We start from the raw sequence: 13,940 nt of genomic DNA on the forward strand, positions 1-13,940 counted from the left end.
GTTTGGGTGTGAGCTGAGCTTCCTTTGGACTCGTGAAAGGCACTGGAGCTGAGTGCAGGGTCCCTGCTGCTGGCACTGGCACATCAGCTTGTCCCCCTGCCGCCCTTTGGGGTCTGGGGATAAGGATCTCCCCTGACCCTGCTGTGACAGATGGGAAAGCTCGCCTGGGCAGGCCGGACTTGCTATGATGAGTGAGGATGGGGAGCAGAACAGGAGGAAACAAAACGGAAATCCATCTTCTGGCACCGTTAAATAATGGTGCTGCTGCTCGGCCAGCAGAGAAATATCCTTTGGACAGCGTGACAGAAAACCTTCTGGGTGCTGTCAGACGTGGCCTCAGCTCCTGTGAGCACATCGTTCTCTGCGAGGGGAGACAAATCAGACAAATCACCCCTCGTGCAGGCACACCCTCCCTCCCTGCTGGGCCCTTGCACAATTCCTGCTGGGAAGGGAACGCGCTGGGGCAGAAGGGCCCCGAGCAGCTGCTGGGGTGCTGGGCTCGTGTTGCAGGATGGGGGTGGCCATCCCAGCTGTCCCCGTGCCCCCAGACCCACCGCAGGCTCCTCAGTCCCCTCCCTGCTCCCCCTGGGGACTCAGCTGAGCCACCCAGAGGGACAGACGTGGCAGGGATGGTGACCCTGGGCTGCAAGGGGAGGGTGACAGGTGGCACGGGGCCTTCCCAGCTCCTAATAACCCTCACTTGCTGATTTGCCTTCGCTGCTGAATGCTGATGAGGTGTAAATCCTGGGCTGACCTCAAATTCCATCTGCATTTCCTCAGATTTGCCATTTCAAGCACTGGTTTAGCTCTCAATCCCCCCGGCAGGCTGGGAGGGGGGGCTGAATAATGCTTTGCACGATCGTCTTACACCTCTCTGCACCTGAAGGTTTGGGAGCCCTTTGCAGAGGTTCGGGAAGGTGGCAGGTGGGATCAGGGGGTGTTTAAAGGCAGACACAAACCCACAGCTATGCTGAAGTGAATCCAGAGCTGGAAGTCAGGGTGAGGGCTCTGCAGCCTGCACCTTTGCCCAATTACAAGCTCCTGCTCCACTGGCACTGGGTTTTTGGGAAGCGTTTTGCCCCCTGGTTCCCCTGTAAGTTGTTATCAGGAGATGCTGCTCGAGGTCTTGGAGTCCTCCTGCCTCCAGGAGCAAAGCGTCGGGACAGAGACTCCTCAGTGCAGAACAACCTGTCATGTTGTGTTTCCCGAGGCTTCATTTCACTTTTTAAATGATTTAATTGATGAGCCCTTTCTTTTTATACATCACATTCAGCTGGTTTCCACAGTAACAACCAAACCTGGAACCCGGAGCTTGGAGTCCTTTCTGAGTAAATAATGCCAAACCAAATCCTCGAATATTTAATTAAATTCACTGTCATGCCCCTTTTATCTTTGTTCTGTGGATCTTCCATAACAGATTTCATGGGAACATGGAGCCCAAAGGGGATGGCAGAGGACAGCCTTCAGGGGAGCTGCCCTGGGCCAGCCTTGGTGCTGTGAGAGCAGCGTGGGGACAGCACAGCTCCCCGTGTCCTGGGAGTGTGTCAGTGGCTGGGCTGACTGGGCTCGTGGTCAGTTTGTGACCATTGGTAGCCTCAGGTTCCTCTGGGTTTTTCTGGCAGCACCCTGGGCTCCCCTGGATCACATTTCCAGTGTCAGGGCCATTATCCATCCTGCACTGACCTGATGTGCTGCCACATCTGCAAATCTCATCCTTCTTTCTGTTCCCTCCTTCTGTCCTGAGTGCAAACCCTGAGGAGCACTGGAGATGCTGGGGGGCACAGCCACAGTCAGTGAGTGGATTATTTATTATTTGCTCAGAGGAATGGGGTGGATTCAGTCCTGTCAGCAAGGTCAGGGTTGGGACTGACCAGGGCCAGGGGTTCAGGCTGGTTTTATTTCCCCCAGACCCTGCTGCAGGAGCCTGGGCTCTGCTGGCCGTGCCCCTGGCACATCAATTATCCCTGTGCCAGGGCGTGTGGCACAGACACCCAGTGGTGCTGGTTTGCTTACAATGGCTCTTTGGAGCTTTCCCGTGGTATCACAACACATCTTCATCAGATGGTGAGTGGGCTTAATTAGCCCAAGTATAGGTTTTATTTTTGATTTCTATGACTACTTAATCTAATGGCAACACATTATCTGCTCTGAGGTCTGCAGTTTTCCATTCGTAATTATTGCTGCTCTTAATTGATGGTGCATCAGGGGTTGTGGCTGCAATATGGGACTTGGAACGAGTCGGTTTTCTTGAGCACAGATCCCAAAATGTTCCTCTGAAGATGCCTTGGTGTGCTTCAGCCCAGGTTTGAGTTGCTGGCTACCTGACTTTAGTCAGAGGAAGGAGGAAATTCCTTGGAATGATGAAATCTTTGGTGTCAGTCACACCAGAGCTGTGTATTGTGAAGTTTGTGCTATTTTGTGGTGGAGTTGAGGGAATTAAAATGCCTGGATACTGTAGCTGGAAGCTGTTCAGGTAATGGAAGCAAAACAGCTTATAAATTTCCAAAACGAGGCCTGGCATTTATGACTAAAACCTCGCATTTCAGGACATGCAGATGGTGAGGCAGGAACAGCTTGGAGGGACGGGCTAATACAGAATTATTAATTGTAGTGGCTCTGGCATCTTTTCCCCAAGAAGGTGCCTGCCTGCTAGGTGCTGGTTTGATGTGGGCACTGGGAAGGGCTGGCCCAGGGAGCCTCACTGGCTGTTCCACGGGGTTTCAGGGATGGAGCTGGCTGGGTTCTGTGCTTGGCCTCCCTCTCCCCCTTGCAGGGAGGGACCTGGCTGTGCTGAGCTGTGGGGCAGTTCCCAGTGAGCAGCCCATGTGCCATGGAGAGGATGCAATACAGATATTTGTAGGTGCATTTTGCAAGTCCCAACATCTTCCTGAGGCTTTTGGGTGTTGCCTTTTCCAGCTTCTGCCAGCAGAGGGAATGCACAGAAATGTGCCAATTTTATTTTCTCCTGCTCAGAGGCCCCTGCCCAGCTGGGAGCAGCAGACACAGAGCCCTGGTGTGTCCCTTGTCCCGGGCTGTGCCACCCTGTGCCTGAGACCCTGGCAAGGGCCTCTTGTGCACATGGGGAAGCTGTTTAACACAACATTTTCAGAGATTCCCTTGTTCCCAACCTGCTTTGGTGGCAGGGAGAAGCCTCAGCCTCTTCCCCAGCCTCTCTCTCGCAGGGTGACCGATCAGATAATGTTCTCTAAGCAAATGCACAAATAACACGAATTGGGGTTGGCACGGAGCAGTGAGGTGTAAAAAAAGCAATTTGAGGTGTTCTAAGAAAATGCCAGAGCCTCTGTGTTGTGATTGCCTGTGGGAAAGCCGTGCCCAGGGTGCAGAGCTGCAGGGACACCAGGGAGAGCAGGAGGGTGAGCTGTGGGGGCAGCAGCTTGGGGACAGCACTCAGATTCCCTCCGTGATGCCGAGCCCATCCTTTAATCTGCCTTGGCTGTGGCAATTTGCTGCACGCTGGGAAGTGCTGAGGGCAGGGAGAGCCCTCGGTGCAGCCCCAGTGTGATGGGCAAGCTGCTCCAGGCAGGGGCCAGGGGATGCCGTGCCTGGGCCAGGTGAGAGCTGGGTGCTGCCTCAGCACAGGGTGAACACAAAGTTCAGTGTCATTCTGCTTTTCAGTCACAGATGTGACTGGAAATGGGTTCCTCTGCACGTGGCAGTGGATGTGGGCACAGCTTTGAGGCTGGGACGTGCCCACTCTGGCCAGGTCCCCCTTGGCCTCTGCTCCCGTGGGTGCTGCTGCTGTGGCTCTGTGGGAGCCTGTCTGGAGGGAGGCAGACGATATCTGAGATGGCAGCCTTGCATTTCTGCTCCATTTCCCTGCAGCCTCTCCTCCTGTAACATTCATTAGCTGCAGAGAGGCCGGGCTGAAGCACTGAACAGAGGCTGTGTGCAACCTGTGAGTAACCCCTGCGCTGCAGCCCCTGCTCTGCACCCCGCCGGCTCCTCGGGAGGAAGGAGCCCTCATCTCCCACCCCCCGAGAACCAGCGTGCCCCATTAGTGTGGCACAACCAACATCTGTCTCCTCCACGGTGTCTGTTTACAGTGGGGAAACTTCTGAGGGCAGCTCTGTCCTGTTGGAAACGAAAGCAGGGCTATCAGAGACCTGGGAATTCCGTCTCGTTTGGAAAGCACACATCCTTCAGGTTCAATAGATCAGCTGCTCGCAGCCTTCGAGGTGTCAGGGCCACTGGAATGGCCATGGGTGTGAATGGGTGTGGGGAGCACTGGATGTTCTGGGACAGCCTGCCTGCTCCTCAGACCCCTCACAGACCCAGGAGGGTGGCACAGCTCTGGGGGTGACCTGATTGTAAGAACCCTGCTCTTGCTGACTGGTTTGACTGGTTGGTGCAGCTGCTGCCTAACCCTCACCCTCACCCTCTCCCTCCTCTGCGGGGAGGCTCTGGTGTTTGGATGCTGCAGGTGGTCCTGAAAGTGAAACCAGAGGTGCTGGTGGGGGCTCAGGTGAGCAGCTGCAACGCTGCTGCTCCTGCATCCCTTTCTGGACCCTCCTGGTGCTTGCCTTGCGTGTCCCTTCTGCTGTGTGAGCACAGTGCCAGGACAGCAGCTGAACTACTCTCGCAGATAAGGATGTGAGGGAGTTATCTGGAAGCCTGCAGATACTGTTGTGAGGAGGAAGGTCACTGAAGGGAGGGGGGTGGAGGAGATGGAGATTAGGTGATTTGGAGATGGCTTGAGGGATTTAGTGGAGAGGCAGAGCTCCTGTGGAGCATGAATGGGCAGCAGCACCTCTGATGGATTACGGGGAGCCTTGTTCAGAGGCGCTCGGTGCTGCTGCAGGGACCAGCAGGGAGAGACAGGGAAATCTCGCATGGAGAGGAGGCTGCGAGCTCCAGAGCGACACGCCTTGCTCTGCCCTGCCCCTCCTGCGAGCACTCTCCAGGCAGCAGCACCAGAGCAGGGTGTCAGTGGATGCCCGGGGCAGAAAATTGGCCAGGACATGGAATAAAAGGCCTTTTCTGGGTCTGGGCTTTTCCCGTGGCAAGGTCCGTGCAGGAAAGTCCCTGCCTGTCCTGCAGAGCTCCCTGCCCTGTGTCCATCTCCAGGCACCTCGGGGGAGCTCATCCCAGCTCCGTGGAGAGCAGGCAGCTCCTGACCTCCTCTTGCTTGTCCTCATTTGGGATTTGCCCCGTTCTATCCTATTTCAAACCCTGTTCTCTGAGCGAAAGCAGGGTTTACAGCCTTGTTCCTTCGGGTAATGCCTGCCTTACATTGTACCGGGGCTTTTCCCTGGGCTGTCACAGAAAATCCGCGGCCGCTGATCCTGCAGCCGCTGTCAGGGATGTGAACCCCGGCCCGGCAGCCAGATCCTATCTCTGCAGCTGGCCCTGATCCCTCCACGGCAGCCGGGGAACTACACCAGCCTTTATCCCCTATTGTCACGGACAAAGCACGGGGATTTGTGTCCCAGGCTTAAGCTTTCGCAAATCTCCGAGTATATTCCCCAGACGATTTCCTGGCTGTTTCCTGAGTGCCTTTTTCTCCCTGTCGCCTTTGTTTCCGATCGCTGCCGCAATTTGCAATAGGTGTTTAGTAAATATCGCCGTTATTTACTGGAAACTGGCAACTCTGTTTCTCTCGTGGAGTGAGCGCTTCCCAGGGATGCTGTGCGTGTCCGGGCAGCCTCGGGCCGCCCGGAGCCGGCTCCGGCTGCTGCCGGCGTCATCCCCGTGCCCTGACGTGCAGGAGGTGCCTGCATCCTGGAGAGCGTGTTAACATTTAAATCAGCGCCATGGCCTGGGAATAGCAGCGGCTTAAAAGGACCTCTCCTGAAAAGAGCACAGCGGGGACTTGGCTGAAGAGTTCTCTCAGCCCTTCAAGCACGCACGGCTGCACGGATTTCATCAGCGCCAGCGTCACGCTGGTCCATTAGGGCTTGATTGAGCGGCTCTTGGGGTGGGTGCGGAGGGAGGGAAGGGCAGGAGCTGCCCCTTCCCCGGCCTGGGTGCTGAGACCTGCTGGCCCTTCCCCTTCCACCACCGGGGTCCATCCTGAGCGGTTCCAGCAGGGTTTGTGCTGCTCTCACAGCTGCTTCTGTCGCAGAACTCGAGGTCAAATTAATAAATGTGTAATTACCTGCCCTGTGCATGAGGCTTCATCCTGGCCTCTCTATAGTCCAAGGTGCTCTTCAGCATGAAGGCTGAGGTTTAAAACACTCTTCAGAATCATTTCACCGTGTGTTTCAAGGAGCCTGGGTGCTCTGGTAGCTGTGTGATCATGGAGCCCCTCCGGAGTCCTGCTCAGCTCCTGTCCTTATTTTCTCTGGCAATAACTTCAGCAACTTCATTACTGTGCTGGAGAAGTTTTTCCTTTTATCTGCTTGGACGTTCTCCCTGTCTGATTTTATTGAAAGCCCCAGCTCTTGTGTGTTATGAGACAGCACAGAAGTCCCACTCTACCCCTTACGGACCATCCATTGCCTTTTTATTGCCTCCTCTTAGCAGCTGCCATTCCAAAGCCAGAGTCTCATTTTTTACGATCTGTCAGGCTCCTGGACACCTCTGAGATAAGGGCACTTGCTCAGATCCCCCCTGCCTCTGCGGGCTGTGCTCTGTGGCGGGCAGAGGCGGTGGGTGAGCTGTGGGATGCAGGATCCATCCCAGCAGCAGTGCCAGCAGCTGGAGAAGCCTTCCTGCCCTTCACGGCGGAGCAGGAGCTTTCAGCGAGCTGTCTGTAATGTTGGCAGCCCCGTTAGCTGAGCTGACAGGATTAATTTAAAATCCCATATGGCGCAAGGCTCGGCTTTTCCCTCCCAGACTGCTCCCTGGGAGGATGGGGAGCTGCATTTGGTGTCCTGCTGCCACCTCGCCCCCATGCCTGCTGACCCCGGGGCAGCCGTGGGCAGCTGTGGGCCTGCCCAGGTGCCGGTGCCACTCTCGCCTCTCTGGGGGCAGTAAAGCTCATCAAAGCCTGTAACTGGATGCTCGGAGCCATATGGGCTTTCAAGGTCCTCTGTGGAGCACTGGGAGTGATTTAGGGAGTTTGGGGGAAGTGCTCACCTTTGACCCTAGATCTGACACAGCAGCTGAAAAAATAAATAATCCAGTTGCTGGGTAAAACATGCAGGGGAATCGTCCCTCCTGGGCAGGGCAGGGTGCTCCCAGCAGGGCACTGCGAGCTGGAGTGTCTGGGGGAGGAAAACCAGAGTGGCAGCACAGGAACAGTTTGGCAGCCACAGGGCAGCAAAAACAGAGATGCTACTCATGGGTTTGGTTTGATTTAATATAACTTCAGGCAGGTGAATTATTCTTTCTGCACTTGTTACTTCTGCAGCTCCCAGCACTGAGGTTTTGTTGGTTAATGTTTATAAAGCCTTTTGAAATGTGGCTGCTGGCATGTGGGTCCAACAAAGGGAAGCAATTGTGAACAATGAAAGAATATTTTCCAAAATACAGTGTAGTAAAAGCAGCCGAGATAAGGTCTGCTCTCATTAATTTAAAAAATGATATTTTTCCTTCTTCTTTCAATAAAAACTGTCTGCATGATAAACTGACATCTTTAACAATTGTTTAAGCTGCACAGGTTTAAATATATACTTCCTGCATAGGCTGCTGATGAGTCACTAGTCAAAATTATTTATCAGAAGCGATGGCTCTGTGCTAGACAGCGTTAGACAGAGCTCTTTGTTCTCTGGCCAGAGCTACGTGGTTACCGAGAGCTCTTACCTGAGCCCTACAGCTCTGCCCGTGATTAAATGATTCTGAATCAACTCTAACATCTTTGGGGAGCTGGAGCAGTTTGGGGAAGAGCAGGTAGGGTGCTGAGGATGCAGTATTTTCCACAGTGTGAGGGTAGAGGCGAGGCTGGAGCCAGGGAATGCTGTTAGAAATGCATTTGGGCACCTCGGTGCTCTGAGCTCTGCTGACAATTTTTGAACACTTACGCTCCCATTTCTTTTGATTGCAAACACACAAACACTCTCCAGCCAGAGTGAGAGAAAACTCACCATGCAGAGAAAAGAGCAGACAGGCTACACTGAGGGCTGAGGGTGAGAAAAGGGATTTAATGAATGTATATGGACACACACAACAAGCTTTTAGCTGTGTGTCATGGGATGGGATGCAGCAAGTACAAGCATTTTAAGGAAGGTGGTTTGCTAGGTACCTCCCAAAAGCCAGCTCTGAGGGATTGTTGTGATGATTTAGAGGCTGTTGGATTTGTGATTTGGCTTCACCAGGGCTGATATTTGTAATTACTGTGAGTCTGGAGGGTGTTGGCCTCACAACTGCAACAGGCTCTGCACAGGGAAGGGCACCAGGGCTGCTCTGGAAAGGGGATGGCGGGACAAAGAGGATGGAAATCACTGCTGACGGTGTTGGACTGAGCCCAAAGAGGAGCCCCAGTGCCCTGGGGATGCCCAGGCCAGCACAGCAGCTTTGGGGGTGCTGAGCCTGCCCTGCTGGCCCCCGGCCAGCTCCATCCCTCTGACGCTCTGCCACCTCTTGTCTCCGGGATCTGGTGCCAGTGAGCTCCGTAACAACCCCGTGCCCTTGGCTGCTGGAGGACGGGGGCTTTTTCTTCTGGTGTTGGCAGGGCTGGTCTCCCACACAAAACACCTTTATTTCCTTTTAATCAAATTGTCACCAGGAGACACGTCTGTTCCCACTCGCCTCGCTGCTTTCATCAGGGTGAGGACTGGGCCGTCCTTTGGAGCTGCGGATGCGGATGCAAAACACCTCAGCCAGGCAGGGCAGGGGGTATCAAAGCAGAGCCTGAAGAGGTGGGATGCCGGGATTTGCATACGCGATTGCCAGCTGAAATGCAAACAGCAGCGATGTGAAAATCAGTGTGAAGGGTGAGCATGAAAAGCAGGGGCAGGCTGGGGAGGGGGGAGCCAGGGCAGGTGGGGAGAGAAGCAGCAAGATATGAAAGAGGAGGAAAACGAACACACAGAATATTTTAACTAACTGAAAAGTTTCTTGTACGGCAGACAGATGATGAAAGGGAGACAGTGAGGAATTATTAGGACAGAAGATAAGGAAACAGCAGAGATAGGAAATAATTATTTTGTATCTGTCTTTATAAATGAAAATGAAGGGCATTAACTTAAATAGGATTTAGATTTTCAGGGACAGAAGGGGATGAATTAGGAAGTGTTCAGATAGCAGCAGAAACGATTATTAAAGGTTGGGGGCTCTTGAAACAGACGCTGTGGCTGGGCCCGTGCAGAGGCAGCCGGGGTGTCCCGGGCAGGGAGGGGACACCTTGGGGTGCCCAAATCCCGTGTGTGGCTGAGGGGTGCTCAGTCCTGCTGGGGCTGGCCGGCCCCCACACTCACCCCAAGCTGAATCGCTCCAAAAACCTGCACGGGGCTGTTTTGTCTCTCAAAACCCTCCTGGCTTGTGGCACACGGTTCCCCATTAAAGATGCTTCTGTTTAGGATAATGATAATTAGGAACACTTTCTAATATTGCTGTGGGGGGTAAAAATAGAAATCCACCCTCAGTAAGAACTTTCTTAAGGCGTGTTTTCTTCCCCCTTAGATACAAGTAGAATGAATTCAGCAAGTCAAGCATTTTTATTACATTCTAAAGCCAAACAGCCCTCGGCCCTGTTACATTTTCATGCACTTAAAGAGCACTTGCAAAATTCTTTTCATTTGCACTTAGTTTAATTTCAGATGATGTTTTCATCACTGTGCCCCCACTTTGCACGCACAGCCTCCTACCTGTGGTTATCCAGGAGAATAGAACCTCATCTGCATAACCAGAAATGTTTATTTCCCTGGTTTGATGTACAAATGGGCAGGTTGCAGTGAGCTGCTGATGGCAGATGTGGAGGTTTGGGGGAGTGATTAATTTGAAATTATATGTCAAGATTTCCAAACAGACCAGTGACATCGAGTTTAATGTCAGAAATTGAGCTATTTGAGCACAGCCTGACCTTGGGGGCTGCATGTTAATGACATTCCAGAAATACTCTTGGAAGTGCTGCGGTTTGGGCACTGAGCCTCATGAGCCACTTGGGAAAATCCCTTCTTCACCTCTGGCAACCTGATACGAACTTCGAACTTTTGCCCTGATAAACAACATCTAACAGGCTTTAAATAAACCAAATAACAGTAATTTCTCTTAACCTCAGACTCTTAATAACACTTCTCTCTTGTGTCACTCTGATACACTGAACTTTGCTGGTAATGGGTTTGGCTTTGGCGCTGATGAGCTGACTCCTCTCAGCTCATCCCTGTGGTTCTCATAGGGCCCTGCTGGTGGGTCTGCCCACCTTGTCCTCCCTAGAGGAGCTGGAGGATGGATTTGGGGGTGGCACTGGGCTGGCAGCATCACATAACCCACTGCCACCTCACTCTGCTCCAGCTGGAGAACTGAGGGGGGTGAGGATGCTCCCACTGGAGCCCTGGAGCCCATTGTACCATCTGGGAGAGAGGGGAGATCTCCACGTCAGCCTCCTGCTGAATCCTGCGTGGAGGAGCTGGAGGAATTCTGTGTCTGCTGCCTGGGAGAGGAGCAGGAGCAGCCTTGTGAGTGGGCGAGTCACTTATTTATAACTCTCCCACTGAGAGCGAGTTTGTTTAATTTCTGGAGCAGCACAGCGCCGGCGAGTGTGGCTGTATAAATTTGCTAACAATAGTGTCTGAGCCTATATATAAACCTGGAGACACTGCAGTCCGCCGTGCATTCCAATTAACAGCAAGATGCATGATCTATGGCGTGCCAGAGGTGAGCTGGGACCTTACCTTGATGCTGCTCTTATCAGTCCCAAACTCCCCGGGAGCAGTCGCTGCCTGGCTCCTTTGCAGAGCTGTACAGAGCGTTTGGTAGTGCCTGCTTTGTCCTCTGCTCCTGGGATTTTGGGCGCCTGATGTGTTCAGACCCACACACCTGGGTCCCTGGGGGCCTTGTAACCCGTCTTCTCGTACCTTGTGGCTAATTGCTGTAACTGTGGGATGTCAGTGGCTTGGCAGACCCTCGGTGGGGCTGGCGGCTCGTGGTCCCCAGAGGAGGGGGCAGTGGAGAGGAGGGATGCAGGGAGCAGCAGATGACATTGCAGTGGGAAGGGCAGCACATCAGCCAGCAAACAGCTCCAGGCTCTGGAACAGACGTCACTGGAAAGAGGGGCTCTAGGAGATGTCCATTACACTGTTAATTGTTAATTGATAAAATCTGACACAGAGTAAAGGCCAGAATCTGCATGAGTGAAGCTGAGCTTGTCCTGTAAATTACCCACGCACAGCTCCAGTTTCTGCCTTGGCTATTCTGTCAGCAAGAATAGGGCTATTCACCTGGTAAAGCGGAAAACCATGATTGAAATGAGATTTACAGCACAGTTGTGGGAAATAATCAAAATGAGAGGCCGCCTTTTCAAGCCACCCACTGCCAGCAGAGAGGCAGCCAAGGGGCTGCCATGGCTGGGGCGGTGGCTGCTGTGTGCAGAGCATCTGTGGACAGCAGTGCTGCTGCTCTGGGGCTGGGGAAGGGCAGGGAGGGCAGGAATTGGGTGGTGGGGGCCCCCTGGGACAGTTCAGGGTGGATTGACGTCCACCAAGCTGCATCTGTAAGGTACCTGCAATTACAATATTGCTCATTATGGCCTTGTAGAAATGAACTCATCAATAGGCACGTGAGCAAAGGGAGGTTCCCTCTGAGCAGGGCCATGTGTCTGCTTGCTCTTTGAGGGGGGGCTGGCTTGAAAGCCAGTCTGAGCTCTGGTGAAGGTGTGTGAAGGTTCAGAGGAGCAGAGTGGCCTGTTGGGTGGTGCAAGGACGATTTATGCCCTGAGTGAGCTCAGCGGGCACAGGCTCAGCCCCTGCTCAGAGCAGCTGTTTGACATGCAGCAGCCAGAGCGCATTCTGCACCGTCTTAATGGAGCCAAGTAAATCCCATCAGCTCCAGAGGCTGCAGACTGGACCTGGGGAGGGGCTGCTCCAGCCTCCTGAGAAACCCAGTTACAATATCACCACTTCATGTCATGCAAGAGAAAAGGTGCAATTTAAAATCCCATCCTTCAGGTGCAGCGAGCAGCCTTTGGTTGTCAAAACTGCATTTCTTTAAGGCAGTGGCCCAGAATAAACTGGTAATGAAGAGTCATTTGACAGCAGGCAAGCTGGAAGCATGTCTATGAAAATAATACAAGAGTTTCTAGTTTATCGTGCATTTAGGTGACTTATTTTTTCCCTGTGCAGCTCCTCACCACCACAGGCAGCTCAGCAGAGCTGTGCCTTGGGGAAGGAGGTGCCTGAGCAAGCTGCAGGTGTGTGTGGAAGGAATGTGCCTCATGGACTGAGCACTGCCAGGCTTGTTCAGCGCCTCCTGGGCACAACCAACCCCTCAGTCAATCCTGCTTCAGGGGCAGAGCTTGGGGAGAGTTCTGGTACCCAGCTGTGCTGCATTCCAGCTGCTGCAGCACTGACTCCTGCTCCCTTGGCCATGGCATCTCCCTTGCCCAGCCAGTGCCCACAGTCAGAAATCACATCTCCTACACAGGATAGAGAATAGATGCCCATTCCTTGATTTTCACACCATCCCCTTGCAGTCTGGAAGCTGTGGCTGACAAGACCTATTATTTTTCCAGTTATCCAAACTGTCTGCATCGTAACAGCTTCCTACTTCAGTCGAGACAGTCTGAAAAGTTTAATATCATTTCAAATCAGAGTGCCAATAAAACTTGACATTATTAATATGATGTCAAGGGGTTTTCCAACTGCTTAGGGAAAAACAACGTGTCCCATTAAACAAAGCTCCCTGCATTGTGAAATATTAAGTGACTTTTCAACGAGTGCCAGCTGGAGCTATTAGTTTTCCTTTGGTGCTGCTGATGTGGAGAGGAGGTCTGGCTGAGAACCTTTTATGAAGACATTAGCCGGATCCATGCAGTCGGAAAGGCTTTTGCTTTCCGAGGGACCGCGCGCGGTCTGGGCTGCGTCTGCCAGGATGAATTATTAAAGGCACTAAATACGTTTGGAGGGATGCGCCTCCCCCCGCTGATGCACTGGTTACACTGGGGAGTCTGGAGCCTCTACCGGGACTTGGAGCCAAGATTTCCATAAATGAGCCCAGCCCCTGCTCTTCTCCCAGCTCTCCCCACGGGGGCTGGGGAGTGCAGCTGGCGCTGACGTAGGAGCCCTTGGCTTGGAAGGGACTTTGGAGATCATTTGGTTCCTCCCCTGATATGGACAGGGACACCTTCCACTGTCCCAGGTTGCTCCAAACTCTGTCCAGCCTGAACATTTCCAGGGATGGGGCAGCTTTTCTGGGCACCTGTGCCAGGGCCTCAGCCCCTCAGCACAGAATATCCCTCGTTCTGCCTTGGGGCTGCATTGGTTGTGCTGGGGGTCACTGCCAGGCGCTGCCCTGGCTTGGCTGGGTGCTTGTTTTCCAGGCAGGGCTTCCCAAGGTATCCTGCTGCTGCTTTCCAGGCTGGCTGCTTTTCCTGGTGGGTGCTTAGGCAGCTCACAGCCGGTGGGATGTTCCTGTAATCCTTTCTCTGCCTCCCAGTCATTGTGAAAGAAAATCGCTTCATCTCTTTGTCCAGACTAAACATGTTCTGCACAAAAAAAGTTGAAACAGATTTTTTTTTTTAGCCAGCCTTTGGTACCACGCCCGGGACTGAGCAGGGATTTGTGTGCTCCAGGCTTTGTGCAGCACATGAAAGCCTCAGGTACACACGATGTTTATACCAGGCACGTGTTGGTGCATGTTCTCAAACACACCCCTGAATGCTGGGCTTGGCTCTGCCTCCACCTCTGGTGTCCCCACTGGTACAATAAGGAGGGCTTTGATGCCTCACAGGGGAAGTGAAAGTATTTAATTTAACTTTTATGAACTTCTTTGACAATGTAAGAGCACTGCATATAAAGCTGGGTTTCAGGGAAGTTGAGGCAGTGATGTCCCACTTTTATCTCCGAGAGAGATCCCACATCTGAGCTCAAACCCTCCCACCCCCA

The sequence above is a fragment of the Passer domesticus genome, chromosome 23 (assembly GCF_036417665.1).
Source record: "Passer domesticus isolate bPasDom1 chromosome 23, bPasDom1.hap1, whole genome shotgun sequence".
Lineage (NCBI taxonomy): Eukaryota > Metazoa > Chordata > Aves > Passeriformes > Passeridae > Passer > Passer domesticus.